Source organism: Pongo abelii, chromosome 16, assembly GCF_028885655.2.
Source record: "Pongo abelii isolate AG06213 chromosome 16, NHGRI_mPonAbe1-v2.0_pri, whole genome shotgun sequence".
Lineage (NCBI taxonomy): Eukaryota > Metazoa > Chordata > Mammalia > Primates > Hominidae > Pongo > Pongo abelii.
In genome coordinates, this window is record NC_072001.2 from 92,496,825 (window position 1) to 92,516,864 (window position 20,040).

The 20,040-nt window shown below is 48.5% G+C and overlaps 1 long non-coding RNA gene across 4 annotated transcripts in view; it reads left to right on the forward strand.

Moving 5' to 3' along the window:
• Nucleotides 1-15,796, forward strand: part of LOC129050194 (uncharacterized) — a 30,538-nt gene extending 14,742 nt beyond the window's left edge. Inside the window, exons 3-6 of one of the 4 annotated variants that reach the window (XR_008513754.1) lie at nt 8,784-8,937; nt 9,621-9,706; nt 10,372-10,509; nt 15,645-15,796. This is a non-coding gene — a long non-coding RNA (uncharacterized LOC129050194). Of the gene's footprint in view, nt 1-8,783; nt 8,938-9,620; nt 9,751-10,371; nt 10,510-15,644 lie in introns of all 4 variants that reach the window. The other 3 variants (XR_008513756.1, XR_008513753.1, XR_008513752.1) reach the window with 3 other exon arrangements.
• The last annotated feature ends 4,244 nt before the right edge of the window (nt 15,797-20,040 follow it).

Below are 20,040 nucleotides of genomic sequence, written 5' to 3' on the forward strand. Positions count from 1 at the left end.
CACCTTGGAAGTTTTTTTGTTTTTGTTTTTGTTTTTTGTTTTTTGTTTTTTTGAGACAGAGTCTTGCTCTATTGCCCAGGATGGAGTTCAGTGGCATGATCTCGGCTCACTGCAACCTCTGCCTCCCAGGTTCAAACAATTCTTGTGCCTCAGCCTCCCAAGTACCTGGGATTACAGGTGTGTGCCACCACACCTGGCTAATTTTTGTATTTTTTAGTAGAGATGGGGTTTTGCCACGTTGGCCAGGCTGGTCTTGAACTCCTGGCCTCAAGTGATCTGCCTGCCTCAGCATCTCAAACTGCAGGGATTATAGGCATGAGCCACTGCATCTGGCCCTGCACCTTGCAAGTCTTTGAGCTGGATAAGTGATTCATTAGCTGGTCTCCAAGGGCTCTCTCCATTCTAAAATTCTTGTACTCCTGGTCTAGGTCCATGGCTTTCTCACTGTGGCCCCCTTCCCAAGGTGGGTAGTCTCACCCTAACTCACTCTGCACAGTGTACCTTTACCATGGCACTTATCACCTCCACCAAAGCTGCGCCCAGGCTCTTAGTGAGGGGAGTGGCTGGACCCATTCAAGGTCTCTGGGAACAAAGGAGAGGCTCATAAAGAGTGTGATGAATTCATTTTGCTGGGGTGGGGTGGGAGGAGTGTCCAAAAGAGGTAGGTTAGGCTTCTTCATGCTTCTGACTTCTTAGGAGTGAAGAACAGTCCACTGAGTCTTATGGAGCCTCATTCTCTTCTATTCTGGAAGGAAGTACAGCTTTGAAGTGATGGGGTGGGGACCTCAGACTGGTAGTTGTTTGCACACTTTTTTTTTTAACCTTACAGAGAAAATGACCAGAAAACCTCAACATCTCTCTCTAGGTAAAACGTGTGTCTGTTTCTCTTCGTAGGAAAAATTTCACAGGGTGAATTAGAGAACAAGGGATGCTTTGAAGCCACTTCTGATGTCTTTTATATATATATATATATATATATATATTTTTTTTTTTTAATTTTGCCATAGCGTTCCATGGTGTAATATAATGGTTAGGAGCCAGGGATCCGGAGACATCCCGGTTCAAAGCCTGTTCCCCGCTTTGAGAGAGCTTGGCCGCGTCTTTTTGGGCCTGGGTGTTTTCAACTGCAAAGTGGGAATAATGATAATACCACCCTGCTAGGGTTGTTGTGAGGATTAAATGAGCTGATACATGTAAAAGAGCCCAACAATGCCTTCCATGCAGTAAGTATTCAGTGTCCGCTGTGGTGATTAATATTAGAGTGAGTGCTCAGTAAATATTTGTTGGGTAAATGTGTGCATTTTTCATTTTGTTTGCATTCAGGATAAAGTTGTGGGAAAATGAGATCTTCCAGGTAGCCTCTGCCCGGTAACTGGCAGGAGGCGGAGATGGGGTGGGGGTGGACTGAGAGTCTCCAGCAGTTAAAAAAAATAAGCGTTCGGAGACGATGGGGTCTCGGGTCGTTACTGCGGTCTCCAGCAGGGGGAGCCCAGGTAGCCATCACTTGCAGGCTCCAGACCGCAAGGAGGGAGGGAATTACCCTTGACCGAGCACCTACTGTGTGCAGTGCCCCCGTCAGGCGCTGGGGGGCGCCGTGAAGTCAGAATGACTGGGAAGTGGGGGGTTGCAGAGGGCACAGTGAGATGCTTTTGAACCAACGCAGACCTGCAGGGCCGACTTCCTGAGGGCGAATGTCGCTTTGCTGCAGCGGGGCACGGGTTTGGTTCCTGGCGGGGCCTGGCCTGGGAAGCGCGGGGCTGAGGGCGGTGTCCTGGCCGCTATCCCGAGTCGGTGCGTGCCTATGCTGCAGGAGGGCCACCGGGAGCTCTGCTTCTCCGCTGCACCCGGCTCAGAGCAGGCACTCAGTACAACTCACTTAGCGAAGTAAAGCTGCCTGGCGGGGACACTCCGGGCTGCAGGTGTGGGTACAAGGGGCCTCCTCATGGCAGTTTTGGGGTGGAAACAGTACCATCCCCCCGCACCCCACCCTCCCCCTGTCCCTGCGGCTAGACCGGGAAGAGGTAAAGCCCAGAGACTGCACCTTGGCATGGGGCAGGGGTGCCACGTGGGATCTGGCCTTGAACAGGACATTCCTCATTCTGCTTCCGGCAGCGCCAGGTTTTCTCGTCCACTACTCTGCGGTGGCGGGTCGGCAGGTGGAGGGACAGCAAATCTGGGGGCCCTGGTATGTGTTTATGTATGCATGCATCTATGTATATATGGGGTAGTTTTCATAGATATTTTCAAATATCAGAGCTCCCGACAGTTCATCATTGCAGCTAATTAGAAGAAGGAGTTGCACCTCGGCTCAAAAGATGCCAGAATCAGAAAGATATTGAGGAGCCAAAGATTGGAGACGGTTTTCCCTTTGCCCCAGAGCAGGCGGGTTTGGCCCTGTAGGTGAGAGCGAGATCTGAAGAGGGTGGGGCCGGGGGCGCATGCGCTAGATTCCCTGCTGGCCCAAGTGGTCCAGGAACAGTGGCTGAACCAGCGGATCTAGTGAGGGAGCTGGCGGTCCCGCCGGCCCTGCTCACTCCTGGCCCCGCGGCGTTTGGCCCGGCAGGCTCAGGAGCTTGGCTTCTGCCCTCCCAGAAGCTCTGCTCCTAGAGAAGTTGGGTTGGAGTCGTCGAGCTCCATATTTCCAGCTGTGTGAACTCGGCCAGATCTTTTAGCCTCTTAAACCCTTGGGAACCAAAACACCAGCCCCTCAGTGGAGTGCGAGCAAGCGTCTTTAGGGAGACTGTAAACCTCTGTGGACGCCTGTCAAGACCGAGTGTTGAATGCCTTGCTGGGTTTTTTGTCTTTTAATTCTCATCTGAGGAGTCTTTCTCCCAGTTTTACGGATGGGGTAGTGGAAGTCTTGATGAAAGGGAGTGGATGCCCTTGTTCCTGGGGCAGCCAGCTGGAAGCCTCCTGTTGTTTCTCAGGCCCCTTTTAAAGTTCCTAAAATGGAATGCTGGGACCCCAGGAAGGAGGAGAGGCACACAGGATAATTCTGGCTGAGAGCAGAGGTCTCCTTCACCTGGGATCTTGGTCTGAGGAACTGAAGTGGGAACCTGGTCAGCACAGGTCACCTTCGGGCCCTCACTTTTTGGGTGGCAGTATATTTGCCTAGTCCCCATTGGAGGTTGCAGGGGCCTAGAAAGATACAGGATATGGGCTGGTTGGGGGAGGGGGAAGTCTGCCTTAATTCTCTGAAGTCTCCTCAGGTATCCCTTTTCCAGGAAGGGCATTCATATTTTATCAACAGAGGGCCAATTATGGGGCCTTGACCAGAGGTTTACTTTTGTTTCGGTGACTTCTGACAGCAGCTCCTTGGGAGGAGCTACTTCCCCCCATTTCACAGGGGCAGAATCTAAGGCCACGAGCAGTAAAGTGAAAAGTGACTTACCCCAGGTCACATAATGAGGGAGCAAAAAGAGAAGGGGACGGGATTTGATTCTAGGTCTGGTCTGTCCTTGCCTTCACACCAAAAACCTAGTCCTGGCATCCCCCCCCACCCCCGACTTCTGTATCTGCCTTATGATATCCCTTAGAGCAGGGTGGTTCTGAAGTTGGAGCCTGGCCCATTTAAGGGATATTTCCAGGACAAAGCTTGCCTAAGGATCAAGCCCCCACCTAGTGCAGGGAGGCTAGGTGGGCACAGGGTGCCCATGTGGACCTGGGCAATGGCAGAAATGGTGGGTTTAGCACTGTGGAGTAGATGGCCATGACAGGGTGAGCTCCCACTGTGGTCTGGGGTATCCCTAAGGTCAAGGTCAGAGTCTTTGCTGCTCCCTTTCCCCTCTCATAGGGAAGCTGAGAGAAAGCTCCTCTTTGGGGTTCTGAAACCCAAAGGTCATTTCTCAGCAAGAAAGCTGAAACGCTTCCCATCTTCCCTGACCCTCCTGACAGCACCTTTAGGAGCCAGAATTGGCACAGTGAGGCTTCCCCAGGCGCAGACGCCAAGTGGCATCCCCCAACTCCTGGAAGAGGAATCCTGATGAGCTCCAGATTAAAAAATCAATCCAGTTCAAAAGTGATCAGGGGAAACTAGATTCAGTTAGAGAGGACAGAGCTAGGAGGGCCAGGAGTAGAGGGCGGGCCTCTCACTACCCCATCCTAGAGAAACTCTGCCATTGGAGGGAGAAAATCTGCACTGGGTCTGGACTGATTAAACTGTCCAGCTCTCAGAGAAGCAACTTAGTTCTTCGGAGCTTTGTTAGCAGAGACACAACAGGGCAGTGCAGGCTGCCAGGAGCTGTGCAGAAACGCCCCTTCCCCCAACCTACTGCACATCTGGCATCTTTTTAAATTTTCCAAAGTCGGGGAAATAAACTCTGGTGTCTGTGACAGACGCTATTTCCAGAGGGTTTACTTTGGGTCTCCCCTTCCACTGGTGACCCCTAAAATCCATAAGGGTCTGACTTGGTGGTGTGGCGGCATCGTTATCTCCGTTGTGAAGGGTAGCAAACACAAGTTTTCAGAGAAAGGGCATTTGCCTTTTTCTTCTAGCCGCCAGCCTCTGAGAGGGCGCTGGACCCCAAGACTCTGCAGGACTCGCCTCAGTGCAGAGGCTCTGGATTCTCTGGCTCTGAGGCGAGATGGGAGCTGTCCTCCCAGTGGTGCTGAAATTCGGGCTGCCTCCGTTGGGGTCACCGACAGAGGCTCACTTGTTCAGGCACATCCTGGGTCAGCCTTTCCGCCTCTGAGACGGGCTCCTCCCATCTCAGATGAGAGATTCTGCCTGGAAGGGAAGTAGTCCACGCCATCATCATTCCCCAAAACCTTAATAGCCACCTAACTGGATTCACCACTTCTCATCTTGCCTCCTCAATTCATTCTCCACTCATTACCCAGAGTGGTCTTTTCAAGAGGCAAATCTGATCCTATGTAAAGTACTCATATGGTTTTCCATATCATTCAGAATAAAACTTAAACATTCTTGCTAGAGCGCTAAGAGACCCCTCCCCCTCAATGATCTAGCCCCTGTCTGCTTCTTCGACATTAATCGCCTATCAGGATGGCAGTGATGGGTTAGAACTGGCTTAATTCTGATATGTTTTGAAGATAGAACTGCTTACATTTGCTGAGACATTAGAGGGGTGTGTAGGAGAGAAATAGTGGAGTCAAGGATGACCCTGGGGGTTTGAGGTTGAGCGCCTGGAAGGATTGAGTTTCTATTTCCTGAACTGGGAAAGGCTGAAGGAGGAGCAGAGTTTTGGGGATGGGGATCTGAGGCTGTTTCTGGACATGTTAAGTTTGAGAGATCTACTAGATAGCCAAGGGGGATAGTCTAGTAGGCAACTGGACATATAAACTTGGCATTCAGAGGAGAGGTCCTGGCTGGAGATATTAACCGGGGAGAGGTCAGCTTATTGGTCTTATCTAAAACCATGCAGATGAGATCACTAGAGAGTAAAAGTACAAAGAAGAAAAGTGTTCCAGGGGCTGAACACTGGAGTACTTTGATTTTAGAGGAAGAAATTGAAGACAATCGGTAAAGGAGACTGGGAGGGAGGGTCTTTGAAGAAGAAAACAAGAAAAGTGATGTCCTTGAGGCTGTGGGTTGGGTGCAGTGGAGGTGTCTTAAGAACAAAGGAGAGGTCAAAAGTATCCAATATGCTGCCAGGCCAAGAAAGATGAGGATTGACAATTGACCTTTCGATATCGCCTCACAGAGGTCCTTTCTGAGAAGTGGAAGTAGGGAGGGAATATTAGAGGGAGGACCAAGACAGAGTATGAGGAAATGGTACCCAGGCAGGCTGAGGAAGAAAAAAATTATCTGGGAACTACTGGGGAGGCCACAGGGAAGGAACCCCAAGAGGTGGTGAAGCACTAAACAGTTTCAGCCAGGTAAGTGACTTGTTGACAGACCAGGTCCTCATTCTTCCACATGCTTCAGAAGTTCAGTTTAGAACCGATCTGGGCCATAGTAAGACACTCAGGGTACACATGTTTAGGAGAGTTTTTGTTTTCTGCTTCATTTCAGCTCAAAATACCTCCTGGTGAAATGGTTTAACATTTACCCTTCTGGGATCAGAACTTCATAGCCCCTTGTCTTGACCAAGACGACATGTGACCTGCACAGGGAGCACGAGGGCACATGAGCTAGTTCAGTGAAGGGTCCCATCAGAGCAGGCTTGGGCTGCATAAGTGCAGGCCACATGCCCAGACATGTGGCCTGGCCTGGCCTCCCTTGCCTGGCCTGGCCTCGGGAACACCCTAGAAACCTCTTCTCACCTTATTTTTCAAGTTAAGGAAGATAATACCCCCAAACTCAGTCTGGCTCTGCTTGACTGGTCGGTTATGCAGATGGTAGCCCGCTTTCCTCTCAGAAACCCTGGCTCAGTGAGAGTGCCATGCTCCCCGACAGCCAGTGAGGACCTCTGTGGTCCTCACACCACCCTGAGAGGCAGAGGCAGCCTTTCTCGCTTCGTGCCCGCCTTTGGAGCAATGGTCGCCAGTTTGCCGTCTAGCGGGGGAGCATGATGCCCCCAGTCTCATGCACCAAGGGCAGAGACAAGGACGAATCTCGCACTCTCAGGTGTCCTGGGGCCACAGAAGGGAAGCAGGTCAAGCACAGGAGATGGATTGTCATGGGCTCCTTCTCTGTCTTGGTGGCCCCTCAGAGGCTGCACCGCACCCACTCCTGATGTCATGGGGGAACTGTAGGTCCGGGCCAGGTGCAACTCCCAGGCCCAGTGGCTTTGTAGGGAGTGGGCTGAGGGGGTTGGGAGAGTTGTTGGGGAGGTTGGGGTGTCCTGGGACTGCCAAGGGAGCTGCTGAGAGAGTGAGGCCTCTGAGCGACCCCTGCTGATCCATCCCCTGCACAAGCCACACCTCTCTGTGCAATACACTTAGGACTGCCCATGGTCCCATAAAACATTTATACGTGGGTTACAGCCTAGCAACAAAAGTGTGATGTGAGCACTGATAGGGAACTCTGCTGCAGTGTGCCTTGGGCAAGTTACTGCCTGTGTCTGGGTCCCAGTTTCCTCATTTGTCAAATGGAGGTACAAGAACAAATTGGAATCCAAGATCCTTTCCTGTCTCAAAAGCCCTGATTAGCCCCAGTTTGCCTCCTCTGGTACAAGTAAGTCTGGCACATCCACCGCTCAGGTATTTCTTTAGCTCTGAACAGAAGAATGCCTCCTCCTTCCCCAGCCCTGGTCTGAGTGCTCATCCTTTTCTGTCCATCCTGGCCACCTCTTTCTCCCTGTCCCTGGAAAGGCTCTACAGAGGAAGTGGTGTTCTAACTAAATAGAGAAGAGATAAAATGGCATTCCCAGCATAGGCAAGGGTATATAGTCATGGAAGCCTGTGTGATTCAAAACATGCCCAGTGGCTTGGTATGGCTGTAATGAAGGGTGAGTGGGAAAGGAGTGGGGGCTCTATCCTGCAGAGCCTTATAATTCATGCTCACAAACTTGGAGCTCATGCTGAAAGTGATGGGGGAGCCATGAAGCAGTTCAATGTGATCAGAAGTTGCAATTAAGACATATAACTCTGGGGTGGCATAGAGAAGGACCTGAAGGTTTGTGGCAAAGCCTGAGGATCATCTCCCTTTCCCATGGCTGCCCAAGATGAGGACTGCATTTCCAAACTCTCTTGGATCTGGATGTGGACATGTGACTAAGTCCTGGTCAATTGAATATAAGCAAAAATATCTTGTGTACCTTCCAGGGGGTGTTCCTGGAGGAAGGGGAAGCACCCATTATCTTTCTTCTTTCTGGATGGAATGTGACTCAGTGGTGAGCACCTGGGCCTCCTGATCTAGCCTGATTAGGTTGATGTAGGTATGTTCAGTGGGCAAGGCCAGCACAAGTGCCTACCGTGTTTGGTCCACAGCTGTAACATGATACCAGTGTATTCTCCCACAGGTGTGCGAGCCTATTGCCTGTGTATTCTAAAACTGGCAGCAATTGGGCCAGCTGTACTACTTTCTTTTCCTGGCATTCCTGTTAGCTGTCTTCTGGAGGAGTTCTTTCTGGGGGGCATCTCCACATCTGGACAGCAGGGATTGTTTATATCCACTTAGTAAAAATAATAACAGCTAATATTCACTAAACATTACTGTGGGCAGATGCTATGCTCAGAACTTCACATGGATGATGACATTTATTATCTCTCTGTCTTTTTTTGAGACAGGGTCCTTGCTCTGTCACCCAGGCTGGAGTATAGTGGTGTGGTCACGGTTCATTGCAGGCTTAGGTGATTCTCCCACCTCAGCCTCCTGAGTAGCTGAGACTACAAGCACGCACCACCATGCCCAGCTAATATATATATATAAAAAACACATTACATATATATAAAATATAGTATATATCACATATATAATATATAGTATACATCACATATATAATATATAGTATATATCACATATATAATATATAGTATATATCACATATATGGTATATATCACATATATAATATATAATATATATTACATATATAATATATAATGTATTACATATTACATATATTATATATTGCATATATTGCATATATTGCATATATTATATGTTATATGTAATATATTATATATGTAATATATAATATGTTATATATTACATATATTATATATTTATATATTACACATATAACATATATATTATATATATTTTTTATATATATATATAGTAGAGATGGGGTCTTACCATGTTGCCCAGGCTGGTCTGGAACTCCTGGGCTCAAACAATCCACCTGCCTTGGCCTCCCGAAGTACTGGGATTACAGGCATGAGCCACTACATTTGGCCTCATTTATTATCTCTTAACTGCCATGCCATCTTGCTTCTAAAGCCACACCAGGGTGAATACAACAGGAAGGTTCTGGTGGAGATGTGGGGTCATTATTGAATAGAACTGATGAGGCTCTTCATGCCCCTGACCTGCCCTCAGCCCACGTGAATGACCCTCCCTGTTCCAGATGAGGAACCAGGCTCAGACTTGTGAAGTAAGTAGCCCAAGGTCATACAGCTGGAAAGTAGTGGGTATGGAAGTAATTCCAGGTCTTTATTATGCTGCAGAAGAAGCAGGAGACCCTGTGAGCTTCATCTCCAGCAGAGGGACTACCATAGTGACTCTGGAGCCAGATGCTCTGGGTTTAAATCCCAGCTCTGCCACTGACTGACTGAGTCTCTCTGTGCCTCAGTTTTCTCATCAGAAAACAAAAAAAAGGATAATCATAGTGCATCCCTCCTAGGATTACTGTGATGATTAAATGAGATAATACAGAAAAAGTGCTTAGCATAACACTAGTGTTGTTATTACTTTATTATTATTACCAGCGTCTGAGTCCCTCCCTGGCCATGCCAGGGAGAACAAGCAGGTAGAGAGGAAAACCAGAGCTGAGAATTTTCTGTCCCATCACCCGTGCCAGAAGAGAGAGGACAGAGGACAGAGGAGGGGCCGCGTGACTGTCTGGGCTAGCGAGCAATTTGCTGGAGGAGCTCATTTGGTGACTCTGACTGAGTTAATTAAAGATGGCCACCAGGGGTCATTGCCATGGTGACAATTAGGCTGGGAAGGAGCCTCATTAAGGTGCGGTTTTAACAAGGCCAGTCGTTTTTAACCTGACATCCACGTAAAAGAGGGATTTTTCAAGTTGCTTCCCTTTCTTCCTTTGCTGTATTTCAGATCCATTTCTAGAGACTTCCTGTTGAAGAACAAGACAGAGGAGAATTCCTGGGTTGAGTCCCTCTGAAAAATCAACAGGGCAACAGGTTTCTTCTCTGTGGTACTACTCTGGCATCTGAAAGGAGGCCTGGTTGGCAGAGGCTTGGAGAGGGAGGGGAGGGTTGAGGTGATGAGGTCAGAGGAGGAGGTGAGGAAGGGACTCATGTTGAATTTTATTCAACATGGAACTGGAGGCCTTTTCTGGAATTAGAAAGGTTGCTTCTGCCGCCCAGTCACTTCCCAAAGTGAGGTGGCAGGGACAGTGTGGACGGCAGTGGGGTTGGGTGTAGTGTCAGGCCTGTTTCTCCCAAGTTGAAGGGAGGAGGAAGGCAGGAGGCTCAAGCCCTGTCTTAATTCAGAGCACTTTGAAAAGTATGTATTTTTTTCTTATTTCCATAACAATACACTTATTGAGAAAAATTAAAAATTTCACAAAAGCATAAAAAGAGAATATCCCCTGCAGTGCACCCCTAAGATGGAATGACTGTACACATTTCCTGTGTGACAAGAAGCTGAGCACGGGCAACCAGGAGCTGGGTTTGGGGCAGGGGGAAGGGGGTTGGGGATGGAACACATGTACTTTTTCATTTATATTCTTGTCTACTGTTTGGATCTTTATCAGGAGAGTGTAAAATAAAACCAAGTTAAAATAGCATATATTACAACATTTTTCTCTCTTTTCTTTTCTTTTTTTTTTTTTTTTTCGAGACAGAGTCTCGCTCTGTTGCCCAGACTGGAGTGCAGTGGTGCGATCTCGGCTCACTGCAACCTCTGCCTCCCAGGTTCAAGTGATCCTCCTATCTCAGCCTCCCAAGTAGCTGGGACTACAGGCACACACCACCGCGCTCAGGTAATTTTTGTATTTTTAGTGGAGATGGGGTTTTGCTGTGTTGTCTAGGCTTGTCTCCAACTCCTGGCCTCAAGCAATCCACCTGCTTTGGCCTCCTAAAGTGCTGGCATTACAGGTGTGAGCCACTGCACCAGGCCCTGACTTTTTTTTTTTTTTTAAAGCACATTGTAAAATATTCAAACTAAACAAAGGGTAGACAAGAAAGGTAAGTTTCTTAGGTAGGTCCCCCAGTCCCTTGGGGTGTGTTCCCCACCTCAGATGCAGTCATTAAAATCAGTTTATTTTGTATCTGTCCAGAGATATTCCACATGTGTCCAAGCACATTGTGCAACAAAGTTAGCACACTATTCACCCTGTTGTGCATCTTGTCCCCGGCTTTTGTTTTTAAGTTGGTCTCAAACTCCTGGGCTCAAGGGATCTTTTTGTTTCAGCCTCCTGAGTAGCTGGGACTATGGGTGCATGCCACTACATCTGGCTAATTTAAAAAAAAAATCTTTTAAGGGGGTAGGGGGTGAGGTCTTGCTATGTTGCCCAGGCTGGTCTTGAACTCCTGGCCTCCAGCAATCCTCCTACCTCAGCCTCTGGAGTAGCTGGGATTACAGATGCAAGCCACTGTGGCTGGCTTGCATCTTGCTTTTTTAAACTTCACATTCTATTTTAGGGTCGGTCCCATAACAGGATGTACAGAGCTGTCTCATTCTTTTTTAACACATGGCAGGCTGCTGCCGCTGGGAGTCTTTGGATATGAACAGGAGGTGGTCCAGGCTTTTAAGGGGCTCACAGGAATGTACATCCTTTCACGCTCAGCGTTTGGCACAGTGGTCAGCACACAGAAGCCCTTGGTAAATGTTTAGGGCTGAATGAGTAAGTAGCAAATAAAGAGGGAGGAGTTGAAGAAGTAAATAGAGGCTAGACCGTGGTTGTTCTTTGTTTGTTTATTTGTTTGTTTTTTGAGACAGAGTCTTGCTGTATCACCCAGGCTGGAGTGTAGTGGGACGATCTTGGCTCACTGCAACCTCTGCCTCCCGGGTTCAAGCAATTCTCTTGCCTCAGGCTCCCAAGTAGCTGGGATTACAGGCGTGCACCACCATGCCTGGCTAATTTTTTGTATTTTTAGTAGAGATGGGGTTTTTCCATGTTGGCCAGGCTAGTATCAAACCTGTGACCTCAAGTGATCTGGCTGCCTTGGCCTCCCAAAATGTTAGGATTACAGGCATAAGTCCCCGCGCCTGGCCTCATGAATGGTTTTGATGGCTATGCTGAAGGTTTGCATTTCCTCTAGTCAGGGATGAGGTCCCCTGAACGCCCTCACATGGGGGCCAGCACAGTCAGACCTGCTGTCATGGAAAGGTCCTCTGGGAGCTCAGGTAGAATCAGGGTGACCACATAGATGACAACAAATCAAGTGTAGGAGGCTGTACACTGTCCTCATATGCAGTGTCTTCCCCTTTACTGGCCCTTCTGCCAGGAGGAGTATGCACCCTATCTCTGGTGAAGGCAGGTATGGCCATGTGACTTGTTTTGGCCAGTGAAACGTGGGGAAGAGATATGTGACATTTTTCAGAAGAAGCCTTAAGGGACAGTAAGTTTGGGGTTTGCTGTGCTCTCCTTCTGCTCCCAGGAATGGTGAGAATATGGGTCAATATGGAACTCCCTGCAGCCTGCATCCCAGAGTGACTTGGATGAGCAGAGGCTTCTTGCCCATCTTCAATGGGCATGTAAACAGGAGTGGGAATGAAACATAGTTGCTTTAAGTCATTGAGATTTGGGGGGTTGCTGTCACCATAACATAGCCTACCCTGACTGATACACAGGGAGCTGGACTGGGTAGTTCCCGCATGTCTTCCAGATGTGCACAACAGGCCGGGATTCTGCCAGGCTGGCTTTTCTGTGGCTTGGGTCCACTCTTGGTTTACACAGTGGATACTCAGCCTGAAGCTCTTATGGAGACCTAGATTCATAGCCTTTCTGCCCCACCCACTTTGAGCCCCATAAACATTTCTCAGAGGTGGAGAGAAGCCTGTAGCAGGAAGAAGACTGAAGCTGCTACCATCTCCTCTGAGGTCTGGTCTTTAAAGGTGGCCTTTAAAGGGTCAGAAACATGAATGGCCATGTTGGCATCACTGTAAGAGGAAGCTGTATCTATGCTCACCAAGATCCCTTTTTCTGAGGGAAACCGAGGTAGTAGTGCCATTTAACCCAAACCATTCATGCCATTGTACCTAACAGTTGGTTGCCACTGTTTTCCTTGTAAGAACATTTACCTCACAGGGCTGGAGATGCAGAGGCAGGGTATCCTTGGATGCCGTAGCATCAGGGCTCGGTGACATCACCAAAGATCCAGGTCCCCCATCTCCGTTCTCCACATTGGCTTTATTCTCAGGAACATTTCCCTCATGAACACAAGATGGCTGCCAATAGCCATCAGGCCCATGTGGTTGCCTCCTTGTTCATGCCGAAGAGTGAAGATGCCAAAAATTGCTCCACCCAATCCACGAACCCATAGTCATCCCCAGGGGATTTCCATCTGCCGTCTGGCTCAGACCAGCCATTCTCGATCCCATTAGGCTCAGGGTTCCCTTCTCATGACAAATATTACTATCCTGATGAAATCTGTAGAAGTAGTACCTACTTACACATGTAATTGCAAAAATAGCAATGCAGTGCCCTAACCCTAAAAGAAAAACAAAAGGAAATGCATAATTAATAAAATATATTTCAAGATACATTCTCAGGCAAAAGTATTCTAGAAAACCTAATGAAACAATCAGATGCTTTCACCTGCACCTAAAAGCTCCATGAATGCGGTAGCAACAGATACAGGCAAATACAGGTGGGTTGTTTTGGTGACCAAAGCACCACTGGTAACAGTGTTGAGGTGGTAACTCTTGGGAAGATATCAATGAAACAAAGCACAGGCCTCCTCAAAGCACAACTCCTCACTGTGCACAGTGGCAGTTTGCTGCAGTATGCTTTCAATATATATGAAAGTCTTGCAAAAAAACCTTTCTATTAATATGTCACATGAGATTAGATTCTAGGCTCAGATTTTTCACCTACATTTCTGTCCAGTGGAACATTTGAAAGTCATGTGGGGCTCAGGCCAAAGTTTTGCTATGTGCAACTGTCAGGAATTCTAACCTCGATCCCTGCTCACCAAATGTCCACAGTGCCCCCATCATTACCAATTATGTTCCACAAAAATTTAAACACCCTGTGGGATGCAGCTGCTCCTCTCGAAAACCTGTGGTCTGGTCCAATCATGAATCCTTTGCTGGGCCTGCGATAGGGTGGCTGCCTGGGATTCTATTAGGAAGGAGAAAGAGGGAGTGGAGGTAGGGAGGTTGCCAAGTGTCCACGCCAGGCCTCAAGCTCACCTGTTACTCACAGGATTCATGGTTCACTCCTAGAGTCCCTCTGTGGGACTGAAACATCTTAGAAGACTCACAGAGGGGCTCCAAGGAGGACGTTTGCTTAGGGGTGTATGTGTGTGTGTGTATATATGTGCGTGTGTATGTATGTGTGTTTTCCATTGAGCTGACTGGCATAGGGAATATTCATGCCTCTCAGTCAGAAAGAAAGAATAGGCAGAGATGGTTCAGTTCTGGTTCTGTGCCTACCAGGAGAGAATAAGCTTCCTTCTCTCAACTTTTCCCAGGACACTCACCCTCAAACATATCCAGCTCTTCCTGCAAAGCTCCTTTCCTGCTATTACCTCATTGGACCCTTGCCTCCTGTTGGGTTACTCATGTTTTTTTTATTATTAACTTATAAGAACTCTTTACATATTATAGATATCATTCCTCTTTTACTTATGTTGTAGACATCTTCTTCCATTAGTCACTTTTCATTTACCTTCATATGAGGCATTTTTTGCTTCATGGAAGTTTCAAGTTTTTATGTAATCAAGACTGGGAATCCAGATGCCTTTGCATGCACCAGGATTGTGGGGTGGGGTGAGCTGGTGATGGAGGCCTGCTGTGGTGAGGGAATTGTGACACAGGAAGGCCAGCTCACAGGCTTGTGCCCTGAGACTTGGCAAATGTCCAGCAGCCTGGACAAGCCTTCCCCTCCACTCCTCTCCCCAGGAGGCACAGCAATTTGCAAGGCCTGGGATGTGGACTTTCTCCTAAATCCCACCAAATAACCCTCTGGAGTCATGAATAGCTGGCAGTGCTGTCTGAGGAAGGCCAAGAGGTCCCTGAAGCTCCTCTCTTGGCTTCGGGAGTGGGGTGTTCAGGACATCGATGTGATCCAGTGGAGGCCACCAAGATCTGGAAGCCAGAGTTGACAGGATGAATCTCAGTGCACCAACTAACTGGCTGTGTGGCCTTGGGGCAGTCCCTGCCCTGCTCTGGGCTCAGCTTCCTTTTCTGTCCAGGGAGTGGGCTTGACCATTGTGGTGCAGTTTCCACTCACTGATGCTATCCCACCACTGTTGCTCCACACACACACCCTTGAAAGAGCCCTGCTGCTGGGGGCTGTCCTCAACCTGGCCTGCTCAGACGCCTCACTTAGGGCAGGAGGGGGCTTTGGCGTAAGGATATCTAGGAGTATCCAAGCCTCAGAAACTTGCTCCTGTTATGGGATGTAACTTCTGAGCCTCCCTGTTGCCTGGCTTCAGCCCTGGAAGTATAGAATGGAGGCAGGTCCTGGGGATCCCCCACTGGGCTTCCCTGCCTGCAACATGTCAAACCTATCAAAATGCACTCACATTCTGCTCTGTGAATTATGTGACAATTGGCTGGTTGGCATGAGTTCCATTCTGTAGACATCTAATTAAACATTTGTTCATTTGGATTTTGTAGTTTCCTTTTAAAAATCTGGGAGCAATACTTCTGTTTTTCATGCCCTTATATTTTTGTTGCCCCAGAAAAATCCATAAGCCAAGCCCTGTGCCTGTCATCACTGCTGGAGAGCCCAGCGCTGTGCTCACACCCCACCTCCCCACCAGGCCAGGTCTCCTCCAACTCCTCCCCAGGACCAATGCCCAGTTCTGAAGGTCTCCCTCCCTCCACCTCTGTCTCTCCAGCTCATCTTACACAACACAGTTGAAATGATCTTAACTGACTTGTTTTTATGATAAAGACTTTACAAATTTTAATTTAATAGTTTTTATTTCATGTATTTTTCAGAAAGGTGATTCATTCCCATGGCTCAAAATGAACAAAATACACGGAGCGAAAGTTTCCCCATCCCGGTGCCCAGCCACGAATCTCATTTCCTGAGGACACAAATGTCCCCCATTTTAAAATATCTTCCAGATATATCCTATGAACACTCACAATGTATAGTCTTTATTTTGCACCCTTCCTTCGTTTTTTAAACACAAATAATAGCACACAGAGCGCCTTTCTGAGCACACGTCCGCTCAGACCTTTGCTCGCCCCGTGGGAAAGCCTGAGCTTTTCCGGCTGGGACCAAAGGCCCTCCGTGACCCAGCCGCTTCTGAGCGCCCTTCCACGTCCTCGCTCGCCGCCAGGCTGTGCACACCTAGATCTCCTTGTGAGCCCCCCGCCACGCTGTGCGGTGCTCAGGGACAGAGGCTGTACCTCATTTGTCCAGACTCCCCAGGGCCAGTCACGGTGCCTGGCACCGAGGGCGCTCAGCAAACGTCGCCCAGAGGGTTCGGAATCGTCCGGAGGCGGGGATCGCTTTGCCACAGCGACACCTCGTGGTAGATTTCGGAAGTGCAGCAGAGACGGGGCAAAAGGCAGAGGCGGTCTTTGTGGCTCAGGACCTTCCCTGGGGCCTGAATCCTCTTCTATTCCTTCCTGCCGTCCATTCCCGACCCCACCTTGTCCGCCGGCGCCCAATCTGGGACCCACCCTCCCACCACCGGGACTGCTATTGGCTGGAGAGACCCACCCACTCGTGATCAGCGGACCTGGGCACTTAGCAGAGGGTGCACGTGCGTGTGTGTGTGTGTGTGTGTGTGCACGCACACCTGTCTGAGGGGGTACCTAGCATATACCCTGAGCAGATTTTTAACACCACCCCTCTTCTATAAGACAAAATTACTGGCAGTAGTAATCATGAAATGAATAACAATAAATGGCAGGCAGCCAAAATTTTCTTTTATTGAATTTCCTATATAAACTCATGCCATTTCAAAAATAAATAAAATAAGAAATAGTCATTATAGTTAAAAAGGGAAAAAATGGGCAAATACTTTTAAATTACATTATTTAAACAAAGGGGGGAAATATACTTACGTATTGATTTGTCCCAGTAATGAATAACATTACATTAGAATTAAATAAGACTAAAATACTAACAATCTGCAAAGAAGAGACTTCAATTTTAAACATATTGTTCAAATTCAATAAAATATTTCCTATATAATGTAAAGTTTGCATTTTCCAAACAAAAACTATTGCAGCTTCACAGCTTGCTCTCTGATTCACGGTTTTAAATTTTAGTCACAAATAAAATTAAGCAATTCAAGTTCTGTTCTACAACTTCACTATCACTGAGCTAGGGCCTGGAGACACAGCCTGCACCTGAAGTGACTTGGTAGATTCCAACCATCGAAACCTGTCTAGGGGCCAACTGCGGAGCCAGGAGTTCTTGGAATTAACTTTCATGTAGAACACAAGGTTAACTAAAGGATAAGTAATATAAATGTGCATATTTGAAACCTACATATGTAATCCCAGCTATTCGGGAGGCTGAGGCAGGAGAATTGCTTGAACTTGGGAGGCAGAAGTTGCAGCTAGCCGAGATCACTGCACTCCAGCCTGGGCGACAAGAGCAAAATTCCATCTCAAAAATAAGTAAATAACTAATAAAAATAAAATAAACAGTTTAAGACGCAAAAAGACACGTGTGATTCTACTCATGGGAGGTACCTAGAAAAGGCAAATTCACAGAAACAGAAAGTAGAATAGAGGTTACCAGGAACTGGGAGATGGGGGATGGAGAGTTATTGTTTAATAGGTACAGAATTTCTGTTTAGGATGATGAAGAAGTCCTGGATCATGGTGATGGTCACACAACATCGTGAACTTAATGCCAACGAATTGCACACTTAAAAATCATTAAAACATCACAATGAAAAAGCAGTTAAATGGCAAATTTTATGTTATGCATACTTTACCCCAATAAAAAAATTGGAATAAAACAGGTTAGAATTAACAGAATAATTTGGGGAGGGGAATGGAGCATTGTTTTATGGACACAGTTAAGGAATTGCAGTGCAAGTTGATAATCAAAAGCATGATGGCTTTTAAATTCTCTACAGACAAAGTACTTGCCTGCTCCTGGCTGACTCTGTCCTACCTCCTGGCCCTTGGGACACCACTGGTGTGTTTATCTTTGTGGGTCCATGGTTTGGTTGTCCTTTTTGTGTGTCTGAGTCTGTGAGGTATTTGTCTTTGGGTTTCCAATATGTGTGTCTTGGTCTCTCTGCTTAGGTCCCATTTTGTGTATATTTGTGTGTTGTGTGAGGAGTAAATGAGATGATCAGGGCCAGGCACACGTCACAGTGCCCGTGATAAAGAGCCAACAGCCATTGTCTGCTGTGTGCTTGTGTGTGTGTGTTCATCTTTGTGTCTCCCTGCATCTATTGGTGAGGGGGTCTAGTGTCTCTGTGCGTATATTTCTGTACGTGTCAGCGGTGTGTGTGACGGGCACAAGATCCACCCCTGCTCCCTCTCTCTGGCCTAGGGGTGAGTGGATGGGGCTGTCAGGGAGGGGTGTTGGGGTGTTGCTGCCCTCAGTTCTCAGGCTTAGGGATCTCCCAGAGCTGGCCTGATGGAAGAGGGTGCCCCACAGCCTGGCTTTCTGGACAGCGACACCAAAATGTCTCCGAGGCTGTCTTCTGGGTGAGTCCCAGGCCTTCCAGAAATCCCAGCTGGCCCTGCACTTGCTCATCCACGGGCCCCAAATGGAACTGTCAGGATTGGATAGCAAATAACCCCAGCAGTATCCAAGGCCCCTTGAGGATACCTTGATCCACGTCCTTACACAGAACTAGTGGTGTGAGTCATTAGAGCAAATGGCCTGGAAGCCACATGCAACTCAAATCCTGAACTGGTGTCTGGAGACACAATCCATGTTCCTCCCCTAGCTGGGGAGCCTGGGCTCATCATCAGGCACCTCTGTGGGTCTCAATTCGGCAACCTTCCAAGTGGGCACAGTCACTCCAATTGGAATCCCTTCCTCCCTCCCTCCCTCCCTCCAAACACACCCTGCAGCAGTCTTTAATGTGAGTCCCTTTCAAGGCCAACAGGATGAGCCTTGTGAAGGTCTTTAGCATTCAGAGCCCTTGATGAATAGGTGGGGTGGGGTGGGGGCAGGGAGGGGCCCTGCCAAGGCCGGCTGGCAGTCCTGCAGCTTCAGGGTCTGGAGGGAGCAGGGCAGAGTCACAGAGGGGAACGGAGGCCCTTACACACACTTCCCTTTCCAGCTCCGAGCTTCCCACGTGAAGGTAGGGTGCGGGTGGCCAGGAAACCCCAGTTTCCTGAACAAAGGTCAGCCCCTCTTGCCGCTGATGCTCTTTTGGGAGGCTTGGCCTTGGCCAGCAGGAAAGAAAGGCTCCTTCTCTCTGGGTGGGGGCAGGTGCTGGCATGGGGCTGCCTGGGAAACAGAGTCCAGTGTCTGGCTCCAATGGGCATTCAGACACCCAGGGCCTGGCAGGCTCTGCCAACTGCCTGAAAAAGTGGGCATTGTCCTGTCTTCACCCACGCCAAGGGGGCCTTCCCTCCACTGCTCCTGGGAGCCTGGCTGACTCTTGCTGCCAGGGTGAACTGGGAACCAGAAGTGCCCACATCCAGGCACCACAACCAGCTCTGTGGGAGGAGTGGCAGGTGTGGGCTTGGGGGATGGGCTGGGACTAATTCTCATTCTCATTCTCATTCAAGTGCTTGGAGTTGGGGAAAAGAGTTCTGGATTCTGAACCACTCTCTGAGCTACAGGAAGGTCTGATTTGGGGCTCTGTGTGTGTGTGTGTGTGTGTGTATGTGTGTACCAAGCAGCAGGGACACAGGGCCTCTCAGATGCTTTGGGTGTCCCAGTTCCCATCTGTGTGGTCCGCTTCTGCTCTGACGTTCTTCCCTCAGATTTCCGTGCTAGCAAGAAGTCACAGAATTCCTTCATTAGTCTAGAGCTCTGGGAAGGGATCTCCTAAATGCACTGATGAGCTTAGGAAACCCACTTCCTGATGGGGAGACTCAGCAGGACAGGAGGCTTGTGTGGGTCGTTTCCCCACTCCAGGAAACGTGCCTTGCCTTCCGGGAGTGAGCAAAGCTGGTGAAGAGGGGGCCTTCTGCTCTTTCATCCATGACACGCAGGTGACTGAACGCAATGCGGTGCCCTGGACTGGATCCCAGAACAAAGCACATTCCTGGAAAAACTGGTGAAATCCAAATAAGTATGGAGTTTAGTTCATGGTGTTATAACAATGTTAATTTCTGTTATGGCAAATGTACCATGGCGATATAAGAGGTTAATGTTAGGGGAATCTCACTGTACCATCTGCAACGTTTCTGCAAATCTAAAGTCATTTCAAAATTAAAAGGCAGGTGGATG